The 13,564-nt window shown below is 33.1% G+C and overlaps 1 pseudogene; it reads left to right on the forward strand.

Annotated features, from left to right (window-relative positions):
• The first annotated feature begins 5,914 nt into the window (after positions 1 to 5,914).
• Positions 5,915 to 10,116, forward strand: LOC107887174 (U11/U12 small nuclear ribonucleoprotein 59 kDa protein-like; annotated as a pseudogene).
• The last annotated feature ends 3,448 nt before the right edge of the window (positions 10,117 to 13,564 follow it).

The raw sequence follows: 13,564 nt of genomic DNA on the forward strand, positions 1-13,564 counted from the left end.
TCTCTATTTTTTTGTTCAATCGATTTATTATTTTCTCTCACACTTTTCAAAAGTTTTTCTTTTTTTTCTCAATGTGTTTTTCGCTTTCTTTTTCATTCTCTCGAAATTTTTCAAAAGACTCTCTTAACTTCAATTGGTCTTCATAAACCTGCCTCGGTGTCATCGGGACTAAGGTGACATTCTTGCCTTCAAACTTGAAAGTGTAGCGGTTTGTAAAACCATCATGAGTAGCTTTACGGTCGAATTGCCATGGATGACCCAATAACATATGACCAGCATGCATAAGTACTACGTCGCATAAAACTTTGTCGGAATATTTTCCGATAGTGAACGGCACCAAAACTTGCTTAGTTACTTTCAACTCCTCTCCATCATTAAGCCATTGAAGTTTGTAAGGTTGAGGGTGCTTAGTTGTTGGCAAGCCGAGTTTTTCAACCATTAAGGTGCTGGCCACATTTGTACAACTCCCGCCATCAACGATCAAGCTGCACACCTTGCCTTGGACATGGCAACGTGTATGGAAAATGTTCTCCCTTTGCTGTTCGTTTTCAACGCTTTGAAGACTAAGACTTCGTTTAATGACGAGGATTTCGCCATCAACAGCATATTCAAGTTCGTCTTCTTCTTCGGCGGCTTCATCGGGATTTTCATCATCGTCTTCCTCCGATTCGATCTCTCCATTAGCCCGCAATATCATGTTAGTTCGGTTAGGGTATTGACTTGCAATATGGCCCCTCCCTAAACACTTGAAACACTTTATTTCTCGTGATCGATTCGGCATGACAACTTCTTTACCTTTGCTTGTTTCACCAACGGGTTTGCTCACCTTAGAAGACAAAGGGTGATCTTTAGTGCGATTAGAGAAGTCTTTCTTACCCGTGCCTTGGTTCCACCTTTGAAAATTGTTAGTGCTAGGAAAGGTTCGGCTAGTTCATTTTCTCTTCAATTATTTTTTGACTTTGATGGCAACATGTACCATATCAACAACTTCGACATAGTGTTGAAGTTCCACCACGTTAGCTATGTCACGATTAAGGCCGGTTAAGAATCAAGCCATGGTTGCTTCACGATCTTCATCTACGTTTGCTCGAATCATGGCAATTTCCATTTCTTTGAAGTAGTCCTCCACACTTCCGATTTCCTTGCGTAAGATTCTGCAATTTTTGATAAAGTTCACGATAATAGTAAGAGGGTATAAATCGTTTACGCATTACGGCTTTCATTTCGATCCAAGATGAGATTGGCTGCTCCCCGTTCCTTCTTCGACTCGTTGTGAGTTGATCCCACCATACCATTGCGTAATCGGAGAACTCGATTGCCGCCAATTTCACCTTTTTGCTCTCCGAGTAGTTGTGACACTCGAAGATCACCTCTATTTTTCTCTCCCATTCTAGATAGGCTTCCGGATCAGATTTCCCATGAAAGGAGGAATGGATAGTTTAATACCTTTTAAATCACCATCAACTTGGCCTCGATCTCTAGGACCCCTATTCCTTTGACCTCGTCGTCTTTCGTTTTGATCCAATGCTTGGTCACTTTCCTCCTCGCTTGGCTCGAAGGGATTATCCACAAAGGTCTTGCTCGCCCCCGCTCCCTTCTCAGTCCTTGAGGGTTCCTTCTCGTGTTGGCCCTCCTTCCACTCGATCTAGCCTCTCATTGATGGATTCAAGCTCGTTACGGAGCATTCGTTGAAATTCTCTTAAGAGGGCTTGTTGGCCTAAATCGGGAACTCCTTCTCTTCCTACCACGTTTTGCTCGGTATCTTGAGACATGATTATCTACTAAAAGAAGAAATGTTAAAATAATAATAATAATAACAGAAAATTAAATACCTCACCACAAAATTCTTACCAATTCCTCACAAAGAAAATTTCACACAATTTGGCTTTTACTCCTCTCTAATGGTCTCACCAATCGCTCTTGCCTTTTACCACTCAATTTTCGCCTCTCGAAGTTCTCCGCAAACTAGATAGACGAATCAATACCGTTTGTCGTCGGCTTACAAAATTGAGTTGGCTTGGTGGGCAATGATGCCGGAAATGGTAGGCTATCAAACAAAACTTAAAATGAATTTCAATCACTTTTTTTTTTTAATTCCGAATTTTTTTTTTGAATTTCTCTTTTTTTTTAATACCGAATACAAAAGAAGAAAGAAAAAATAATAAATTGGATAATTTTTTTTTGAAAACGTGAAAATTCACTCAAAGGGGTATAAAGGAGTGTAGATTATGATTCAAAAAAAATTGTTGAAGGGTTTCCAGACTCTTTTTTTTTTACGGAACTTTCACGTTCTTTTCGTTCGCGCCTAGACCGTAGGTAAATTTTTTTTTTGATTTTTTTTACAAAACCATAATATCAAAGATGATGATTCTTACTCCGATTCGGCTTGCTCTGATACCAGATGATACGCTCCGGCCTCGGTGATGAGAGTCGAGTCGTTGATGTACCCGATCGTGAATTAGAGTAATATCAAGGTTTGTCGAAGATAGGTTAAGAAAGAAGGGATAAAGGCTCAAATTTAGTTTAAAAGGGGTTATGAAGTGTATTGAGGATGATAGGTGAATGAAAACCAAGTATTCAAGTTGAACCAACACAATATAAGTGTGTTAACCCGGGACTTATACGAATACTTATGAAAGGTTAAATGTTGTATGGATGGAAAACGAATAAAATGGAACCTTGACCCACTATCAAAGATGATAGGAACCTCGGTATAACTTGAACGCCACACTTTGGATGCAAAGTGATAAGTTCGGATAAGAAGAATGGGTTGACGCCACAAGGGTTACTTGATAAGTCAGACGAGTCTTTGGAGAACAATAAGAGTTGTAAACAATCTCACAAAATGTAAAAACATCAATTCAAGGTTCTTCCCCTTACAATGAAATTTAACACATATTTATAGGCAAAACAAAAGGGTAGCCGAATGGGTAAAATTGGAAGCCAAATTCGGCCATGGTGCTTCCTCAATTTGTTCCTTAAATTATGCATGATGTTGGCCAAATGCTTCCTTAAATTCTTCCATGAATTATGCATGATGTTGGTCAAATGCTTCCTCAAATTCTTCCATGAATTATGCATGATGTTGGCCAAATGCTTCCTCAAATTCTTCCATGAATTATGCATGATGTTGGTCAAATGCTTCCTCAAATTCTTCCATGAATTATGCATGATGTTGGTCAAATGCTTCCTTAATTTGTTCCACAAATTATGCATGATGTTGTCCACCTCTTCTTTGTCGTCCATGTACATTGTCCTAGCAAATTCAACAAATTTACTTAGCTTAAATCTCACACATTAATTCGGCTGAACCAAGAAATATTTAACTAAGACTCAAATTAAACTTAACAGCAACTAAGACAATTTAATTAATTATTTCAAAAAATAATAATAAAAATGAATAAGCTAAAAACGAGCTTGTTAAAAATTAAGCTGGAAGAGCTTGAAGTAAAGTGCACGGTTTGCTCATCTTGCTGGTCCATGAGTTTTCAAGTAGACTGGCCACGGATTCACCCCAAACCCGATCAACCAAAGCTGAAATTGTGTCTTTAAACTTCTTAGCCCTAGCTCTGGTAATAGGTTCTTTAGGCAGCTCGAGGGAAACATCATTCGCATTTGATAACTCATGGGGCCCGATTGTATCATAGGTCTAACAACAATGGGTGACGTAGATAGTTTTTCTGTAATTTCCCTTTCTCTATTTGTGAAACCAACACTAGATTGCCTTTCTCAATTCCTTTTTTGACCTTTATTGATCCCTTTACAATAGTGGATGATCCAAATATTTGCACCATTAAGCTTCCACCAACAATCATACAACCTTCTCTTTCTCTCGTCATATTTCACCATATCAAGTAAATTTGTAAAACCGAAAATAACTTACCAAGCACAAGAGCAACCCCTATCCATTCAGTTGTGCCCTACCGTTCGCTGAGGAGGAACCATGCAAAACCAGCTCCTTATAATGGCTCCATTCTATAAATAATTGTTGTTTCTGTAGCTGATACTTCACACATGTAGCAATCTATCAAAACAATTGCATGGTTATTGTTGAAAGTAGGTTCGAAAATAAGAGCATGAACTGAAAGAATACCTTTATCCAAAGGCACAATTCGGTTGAGAAAAGGCACTACAGCAAAATAGGCTTTTAGCGGTGTTTTTAGCAGCGCTTAAACAAAAAACACCGCAAAAGTTGTACATTAGCGGCGCTAGTAAGAAAACGCCGCTAAAGGTTAGAGCATTAGCGGCGCTTTTTGAAAAATGCCACTAAAGATCGAGCATTAGTGGCGCTTTTGAGAAAATACCGCAAAAGAGTTCAGCAAAACCATGGAATTAGTGGCGCTTTTTAAAAAAAGCCGCTAAAGATCGAGCATTAGCGGTGCTTTTTGAAAAACACCGTTAAAGATTGAGCATTAGCGGCGCTTTTCAGAAAACGCCGCAAAACGCCATAAAAGAATTTTATTTTAAGATTTAGGGTTTATGATTTAAAGTTTAATGTCTATGGTTTTGGGTTTATGATATAATGTTTATTATTTTGTGATTAGAGTTTTGAGTTTAGGGTTTATGGTTTATAGTTTAGGATTTGGAGTTTATTGTTTTATAGTTAGGGTTTTAATAATGTTTATGGTTTTAGGGGTTACGCTAATAAGGTTTAAGGGTTAGGGTTTTTGATAAAATGACAAAAAAATCAATTTATTTTAAGGTTTAGGTAAGCAATAAGATTCTTTTGTAATTACGTTTGTCCCTTGTAATATATATTTAGGGTTTAGGATGTAAGTTTTATGGTTTATGATTTAGAGTTTATAGTTTGAGTTTTTAGGTTTGGTGTTTGTAGTTTAGGGTTTAACTTTTAGGATTTAAGGGTAAAAATGGTGAACTACTTAACTTGTGTATCTTGGATTTTTTTTATAATATAAATCTAAATAAGATAAATATAAATTATTATTTTAAAAATATATATATCAAAATGGGTTAAATCCCAAAAGCATACATGAACTTTAATTTGATCAAGTTCTTGTAAATTATTAACACAATTATTGATATAACATTATTTTATATTTATATATTGCATTATTAACACAATTATTGATATAACATTATTTTATATTTATATATTGCATTATTAACACAATTATTGATGTAACATCATTTTATATTTATATATTGCATACATAAATATTTATATTTATTCAATATAAAAATATATTGATGTATTTTTTTTAAATGTGTATAATTAAATCAAAATTAAGTTTCAACTATATATTTAAACCATAATTAGAATTTCAAGTATACAATTACATATTAAACCGAAATTCATATATAATTCTGAGATGCATCTCTATCAAAATTTAGGTGTATACATATAATTAAATGCCATTTATATAAAAATCTAAACAACAAATGCGGACCATACTTAAAAGAATAATGTTGATGAAAAAAGAAAGAAAAAAGAAATCCTTTCAACAATACTAGACCATGCCATTCCCATCTATCAATTTAATTCCTAAAAGAGTTGATCATGGTAATTAAATTTTAACTTTCAATATTTATATTTTTTATCAATTTGATTCTTATTTTTTGAACCAAAACCTTCTACTTTTTAAAAAATGTTAAATCTCATTTTTAATAGGAATGTAATTGTAAAATTAATTTTTTAATGATATTGACGTGAAAACTTACAAGGTAATTCACATGACATGATACTATTTTTTTATATGTTAATTTAAAAATGATAAAAATATTCAAAAAAATTAAAAATTTAAAAATAAAAAAATTAAAAATTAAAAATTAAAAATTAAAAATTAAAAACTTGAAATTTTAATATTTAATATTTTATTCCATATATCAGTTAAAAAGATCAATATTCAAAATTTCAAAAAATAAAAATTTCAAAAAATGATAATCTTAGCACAAAAACTTTGAAATACAGTGGCGTTTTTGTAAGAATGCTGCAAAAAACTTTCCATCGAAACGGCATGTTTTATTTTCACCCTTCCCCTAAATCCCCAATTTTACGCTGCTAAAATGTTTGGTATTCCTCCAGAGTCCAGGTCCTTAGTTTTAGCGCCATCTTTCGTCCCAAAATCTCGTGGCTTTGTGCTAGGGTTTGAAGTTAACAATTCTTCAGAAAGAAAAATATAAAGCAGGTATGAGTTTTGATATTCTTTCTGTTTTATTGTTTTCCTTATACGAACCCATCTCTAATTTGAATAAAACCTCTAGGTATCCTGTTATTAATTCATCCCACTTAAATCCCGTAAATGTTTGGTGTTTCCTCCATATCCTTAGTTTTAGCACCATCTTTCGTCCCAAAATCTCGTGTCTTTGTGCTAGGGTTTGAAGTTAACAATTTTTCAAAAAGAAAAATATAAAGCAGGTACGAGTTTTGATATTCTTTCTGTTTTATTGTTTTCCTTATACGAACCCATCTCTAATTTTTTAATTCATATTTAGCAATGAATCCGGTTCACTTCCAACCCGCGCCGCCTCCACCTTGGTTCCCAATGTTACTTCCGGAACCTCCGAATTCGAGTACATTTTTGGAGACCAGAAATGTGCGTGATCCCTTAGAGAATTGCAAGATACCCTCAATCTTGCCAACGCCGTGTATGTTAGTTTTGTTTTCTTATATAGTTCGCTAATATCAACTATAAGTGCCGTATGCTTTTGAATTTCCTTTTAACTGCAAGTAAAATCGATTGGTTCCTTAGGCAAAAGGAGTTGGAAATACTGATGATGATAAAAGATGGGTCGATGGACCTTTCTGTTTCTGAGTTCTTGAAGTATCTAGAAGATAGGAGGATTGATTTAGAAACTCAAGAGCTACTGTCTGTGGAAGAGGCGAATGCATTGATGTCAAAGCTAAGAGCTCTGTTAGAGCCCTTTAGATATGTTGTAGATGAAGGGATCCCGCGGGAGGAGAAATCAGCAGTAGCTAGTCTGACCAATAAAATCAAGAAGTCTAAAAGGAATAACCTTTGGAGGAAAAGAAAACAAAAACGAATTGCAGAATTGCTTGCAAAGGTTGTTTTTCTTGGTTTCTCATTGTAAGCTTTCTCCTTATCTTTCTTTTTTTCCCCTATTGGCCTATGTGGGAAATAGCTAATATTTTCAGCTTGTTATGCATGTTAGGATCATGAACAATTTGATCAAGCTGACTGAGAAGCTGATGAGTGGAGAGCTAGGGAGATTGCCAAGGACATTGCGAGCCGCAAGGTACTTGTTGTGTTCTAGGTGGGTTTTCTTGCTATGAACATACTGACAGATTTTCGTTGATTCTTCCATTAGATGCCAAGAACTCAAAAGTCCTTTTTTCTCTTGTTTTTGTAAGCTCACTTGGTAATGACTACTAAGTTGATTTGCAGGTTGAATAGATGAAGGAAATTGCAAAGCTTAAAGCCAAGGAAGAAAAAAAAAGACTGGAATCTGAGGTAAAGGATTTGAAAAACGACAAGTTTCTTTCATCTATGCTGTTAGTTTATACTTATATTGTCGACTTTACAATTTGGTGGCAACATAACAGTTTGATTGTAAAATTTCTAATGCTATACCGATATTTCTAACAGATACCAAAGTTTTTAAAGGAAGATGTTAGATATTTTGGTATCCATTAAAAATTTTGGTATTTGGTTAGAAATTTTGGTATAATCCATTGATATCTATGCACAAGCATGAAAATGAACTTTTGATATGTCAAAATATCTAACATCTTCCATTAAAAATTTAGGTATCCCTTACAAATTTTGGTTCCCGTTAGAAGTTTGGTATCTATTTGAAATTCTCGTATCCATTAGAAATTTTGTTATTTTGTTACCAATTTTTGTATCCATTAGAACTTCGGTACACTCTAATGGTCCCCAATTCGTGTAACGTGATACCAAAAATTCATGTTCTTCACTCTTTAAAACTCCGATCTAACAAATTCAAATCTTTCACTGAAAAATTCAATATTTACAAATTTATTTAAAAAATTTTAAAGAACAATTTTTTTTTTCAAATCCTTTTAATTTTTCCTTAAGATTTCATCTTTTTTCTATTCTCATAAAAATATATAAATTTTTAGAACAATTTCTTTTCAAATACTTTTGGTTTTCGTTCAAGACTTCATATTTTTCTTTTCTCACCGAAATTTAGGAATAATTGTTTTGTAAATACTTTTAATTTTCCTTAAATGCTTCATCTTTTTCTTTTCTCTTTTAAAGTCTACAGCCTGAACCCAAGAAATAGTTTTAAAAACTACTCTTCTCTTCTTTTTTCAAATCAAAACAAACATTAAAATGAATATTTTTAAGAATCTTTCAGTTTTTTTTAACACCCAAGTCTCTCCATGCAAATAAAAATGGAGATGAAAATTCCTGAAAGAAAATAAATTTCTCTCAATCCTTTTGATTCTTGAGGCAAAAACAAAGATGAATTTTAATTATAATGAAAAAAAATTAAAGAATAATTTTTTTTTCTTAAGTTGAAACAATAAAATTTTTCTTTTGTGAGAGAGGGAGAGTTGTAGACTTTTCATACAAATTATGATATTCGTTAAAACTTTTGATATTGCATTATAGATTTTAGTATTAGTTTAAAATTTTAGTATTTAATTAAAATTTTTAAAAATTTATTTTATATGAGAAAGAATATATTAAAAAATTATTTTATGTTAGTACTGATATCTGTGCAGCAAACTGGGTATTTCATTCATTTCAAATAAATAAATAAATAAATATAGAACTGAATTGTCAAGGTAGATAGATAACCCAAGTGGGAGGAAAAGCTTATAAATTAGCTAGGTTGAATTTTTATTTTCTTTTATCATTTTTGTACCTCAAGTTTTGAATAATTATTTAGCCAGGCAACTTGAGCCATAGTTGCTTCTTATTAACAAACAATAATATTCGATTCCTACTAATAAATATTGAGTGTAATAATATTTTATATTACATTTTTAAAAAAAAATAACAAAATTTAAATCTTCAAGTTTTGGCACATGCTTCTTTGCAGAATGATACAGAGTTCATATCTTTGCAGAGAATGGAGAAGTGCTCAGTGATCACTACAAGCTACTTGCATTATAATGTCTGATTCTTGGACACATTAAATGTGTTTTGGCATGGATAATTTCTAGGTTTATTGAGGTCCAAATGTAGATATAATGAGTGTGAAATCAACTATTTAAATTTAGTGATGTGCCATGTTAAAGATTGTAAATTTTAGACAAAATTATGGTAAAGTCAGCATATTGAAGCCACAAATTATCCGATTTATGCTGATTGAAATAGTTTGTGTATGGGGAGTTATTTATGCATACAAACTTTATTTCAAGACATAATTAAAGCAAATACATATAATTATATACATAATCAAATTTTAAAATATTTCTTTTAACTTATTGTAAATATTTTTAAGGAAAATAATGTTCTAATATAATCTTCTAGTTTTAGTGTAAAGCAATTTGATTTTAATTTGTTTCATTTCTTTTTTATGTGGTGTAGGAGGTATGTTGGAATTCACAGTTTGGAATTCAGAGACTTTCTATTGAAATCGGAGCTGCTTCGATTTATTGTGGATTCTGGTTTTGAACATCCTTCCGAATAATACCGTTGAATAACTGAGATTAGTCGAGCGACATAAGTAAAACCATGTATAGAGGTATTATTTGTGTTTCTAGCTGTTGGTTTCAATTAGATGAGGCTAACATCTCTATCACCGGTGTATAGAGGTATCTTCGCCACGTTCCTCGCAGGTTCAAGACAGGTTTCAGGGAAGGTAGGAAAATGCTAATGTCCTTAGGCTCATTGCTTTCTGATTTTAGTTCCATTGCTTATTTCTGTTCTTGTAAGAAATTTTGGGTTTTTTTTTTCTTTCAAAATGTTCTTATTTTTGATTGGGGGTGATGTATAGGTACTGAAGCAGCACCAAGAAAGAAGGTTGCAGCAGCTTCTGCTTAAAAGGCAAATTGTAATGGAATGAGGTTTTGTTTTGGATGAAGCCATGTTTATGAGGAAACATTTAGTGATGAAGAGTGAAATTATATTCTATTGGATGCTTTAGTTGTTATTTAGTTTCTATTTGAATGTAGCTGTCTTAAATTTTGAACAATTATTGGAGCTAATGTTTGACCCTTAATTTCTTCATTGTCTTTTTTTTTTTAAATTTGATTAATGTTCTTGTTTCGTTTATTTAAATTCATTAGTTTTTATATTTAGTTTTGAAGTTTAAATTTTAATAGAAAATTTAATTTAATTAATATTTTTTATTTATCCTTAAAAGTATATAGTTTAAAGTTCAAAATTTAAAAATTAAACATAATATAATATTTATCATGGAACTAAATATTATGTAATTAAAATAAAATATTTTTTATAAATGTCGTTTTTTAGCGGTGTTTGTGAGAAAAGCGCCGCTAAAGGTCCGTTTTATAGCGGCGGTTGTAGGAAAAGCGCCGCTAAAGGCCATGAGTTTTAGCGGTGCTTTTCTCACAAATGCCGCTAAAGGCCATGATTTTTAGCGGCGTTTTCCCCACAAATGCCGCTAAAAGTCATGATCTTTTGTGGAGTTTTTCTCAAATAAATGTAAATTTTTGAGTCATTTGCTTTAGCGGCGGTTTTTACGGCGCTTGTGAAAACGCCGCTAATAGTTATAGCGACGCTTTAAAGCACCACTAAAGGTAAAAAAACGCCGCTAAAAGTCTGTTTTCCTGTAGTGAGGCCAGTGTAGAGTGCAGGTTGCCATGGAAAAGCCATCGTCCAATCCCATAACACTTTCCATGTCAAAGATGATTTATCAAATTATTTGTTACCACTAATCCGTTCTTCAATTACAACCCATAATCTTGAAAACAGAGCAACAACACAAATTTAAAAAGGAAACCATCAAACCTATTCCATTAATAATGCCAATGCCATCCTTAGATTAAATATCCATCCATATGTGTTGAGCAACAAACCTCATTCCTAAGCAGTGCCAAAAAGTTTTCCTTTATGCTTCTTAAAAGATGTCTAGTTCGAAACATGTGAATTTCGTAAAACACGACACTCAAAAAGCTAAATAGATCTCCAATCTGGAAGATATGGTCAAATATTACATGCCTATGATGTTATCTCAAGGCTAAATGCTTAACTTGGGCTCGACCTTTTAGGGGTTGCTCATTATTGCATCATAAAATCTAGAAACAGAATTGATAGTGTACTCTTTTAATAGTTTTGTATCTAGAATCCAAAGATCATTAAGAAAACTCACAATCTTTCCCCATATGACCAAATCACACTATTCAAGGCCTTAAGCCAAATGTTCGACAAGGATTTCCAAAGATAGGAGCATCTTGAACAATTAATGTTTTGTGGTCATCTGCCAACAAATCGATACTTATTCCTAAGAACATGAACCTACATAGTGTCTGAGTTGGATAAGATGCTAAATCCAAGCTTGAGTAAAAAAGCTTTATCAATAATCCTCACTACTATAACATCCCCAATATCCTTGAGTTGGGAACAATGTTAAATTGAGAGTAAATGTGTTAGAATTTGATAAGGTTATAAAATAGAAATTATCAGTGTTAATAGAGGAGAAGATAGATATTGAAGGTAATTGAAGAAACTCTTATACATTGAGAAATAAATTCGGGGTATTGACTAATTTGCAAGATAGTGAAAAGTATTGGGGCAAAAGTGAGAAAATTAAGAGATGGAAGGATTAGATTGAATTGAAGGAAAAAGAAAGAGGGACTAGAGGTGAAATTTTACTAAAAAAGAGTATGACTTATCAATGGAATTGTGGAGAAAGTTGATGGACTAAATGAACAATTTATATTTTAGACAATTATGACATGTTGAGGATTAAGGATTAAATTAGTGTAAAGTTATAATTGGTGGAAATATTTTAATATTTTTTATTTTTAATTATTATGTTAATAGATATTATTTTAGAATTATGTAGGCAAGATGATGACATTTAATCATTCATCTTTTTTATCCTACATGTGACTTCCTTCATTAACAAAACCAAGTTTTAGTTTTTATTTTTTTTGGTCCTTTCCATCAATTCCAAGCCTTCCAAGCTTAATTCTTTCAAGTTCTTTCATAGATTACTAGTAAAATTCATAGAGAAACCTAGTATTCATATTAGTTTCATGAGAAGTGCATCTATAGTCGTCTTAGAGGATTGAGAAAATATGAATTAGGATTTTATTTAGGAGAGGGTAAGGTAAGATTAACATGTTTTTTAAAGATTTTATGTGTAATTTATTTAAAGCTTATGAAACAACATTTGATTGTTTTATTGGTATTGAAACATGTATATTTATTATATGAAAATAAAGAAAAGTAAGACGTAAGTAGGTAATAAAAGAAATGGAATAGTTAAGGAGTGAAGGAATAAGAAGAATGTAACACCTTTAACTCGTATCCATCGTCGGAACAGGGTTTCAGAGCATTACCAGAACTTTCAAAATATTATACAAATAATTCGTGTGAGTTACTATTCATTTATCGAGATCATTCAAAACGTCCCTTAATTGGACCCTTAAGGCCCAATACGAGTATTATAATCGAGTTGGGACTTAATCAGAACCTCTAAGAATTTTTTGCGACATTTCTAAAATTTTTCAAGTTGCAGGGCTCACACGCTCGTGTGGTCAAGACGTGTACTACACACGCCCGTGTCCCTAACCCGTGTAACTCTCTGACTTTTAAAACATGAAGAAATTGAAGTCACACGGCCAAGTCACACGCCCGTGTGCTAGGCCGTGTGGCGAATTTAATTTTTAAAATTTGGGTATAGTTTTCACACGGTCGTGTAACACGCCCGTGTCCAAGGCCATGTCAACGACACTGCTGAGACACATGCCTGTATCTTTGCCCGTGTGCCCAATTCTGAGCATTCTATTTCTCAAAATTATGGTGCAGGGGACACACGGCCTAACCAGATGCCCATGTTACCAGGCCGTGTGTCACACACGGTCAAAATACACGACTGTGTCTGCCCGTGTGGACAAAATGAAGCCATTCCTAGCTTCATTTCTCACCCAAAATTTCACCCAAGACCTGCACTTGAAACACACAACCAATACCACCCAATCCAAGCATTCAATTAAACAAACTTCATCATTCAACAAGGCATATCTTACATGCATACATGTTTGCAATCTTACCTTGGATTAACTAGGCATTAACATCATTTGATTACACGTATTCAACATAACACATATGAATATATCATAATAACCTACTTAATCATACCGGAATAGGCTATTACTAGCCATTCTAATGGCTAGGTTACAAAACATCATTATCAAGCTACTAATGGTCAAGTTGTCCTATACATGCCATTATACCAAAATGATTTTACTAAATATACCCAAAATGACTAGTTGATAATGTGATGATGCTCCAGTGATCTCCAACCCTTGTAAGCTTCCTAGCACTATAAAACAGGGGAAAAATAAAATGGAGTAAGCATTACATGCTTAGTAAGTTCGTATAACGGAAACTAAACTTACCAATCTCGTTTATTAAGTCTAAACATACAATAACAAGTTCTCCATCCATTTGGCTAAATTGCCTAAACACATGCATCC

Source organism: Gossypium hirsutum, chromosome A03, assembly GCF_007990345.1.
Source record: "Gossypium hirsutum isolate 1008001.06 chromosome A03, Gossypium_hirsutum_v2.1, whole genome shotgun sequence".
In the NCBI taxonomy this organism is placed as follows: domain Eukaryota; kingdom Viridiplantae; phylum Streptophyta; class Magnoliopsida; order Malvales; family Malvaceae; genus Gossypium; species Gossypium hirsutum.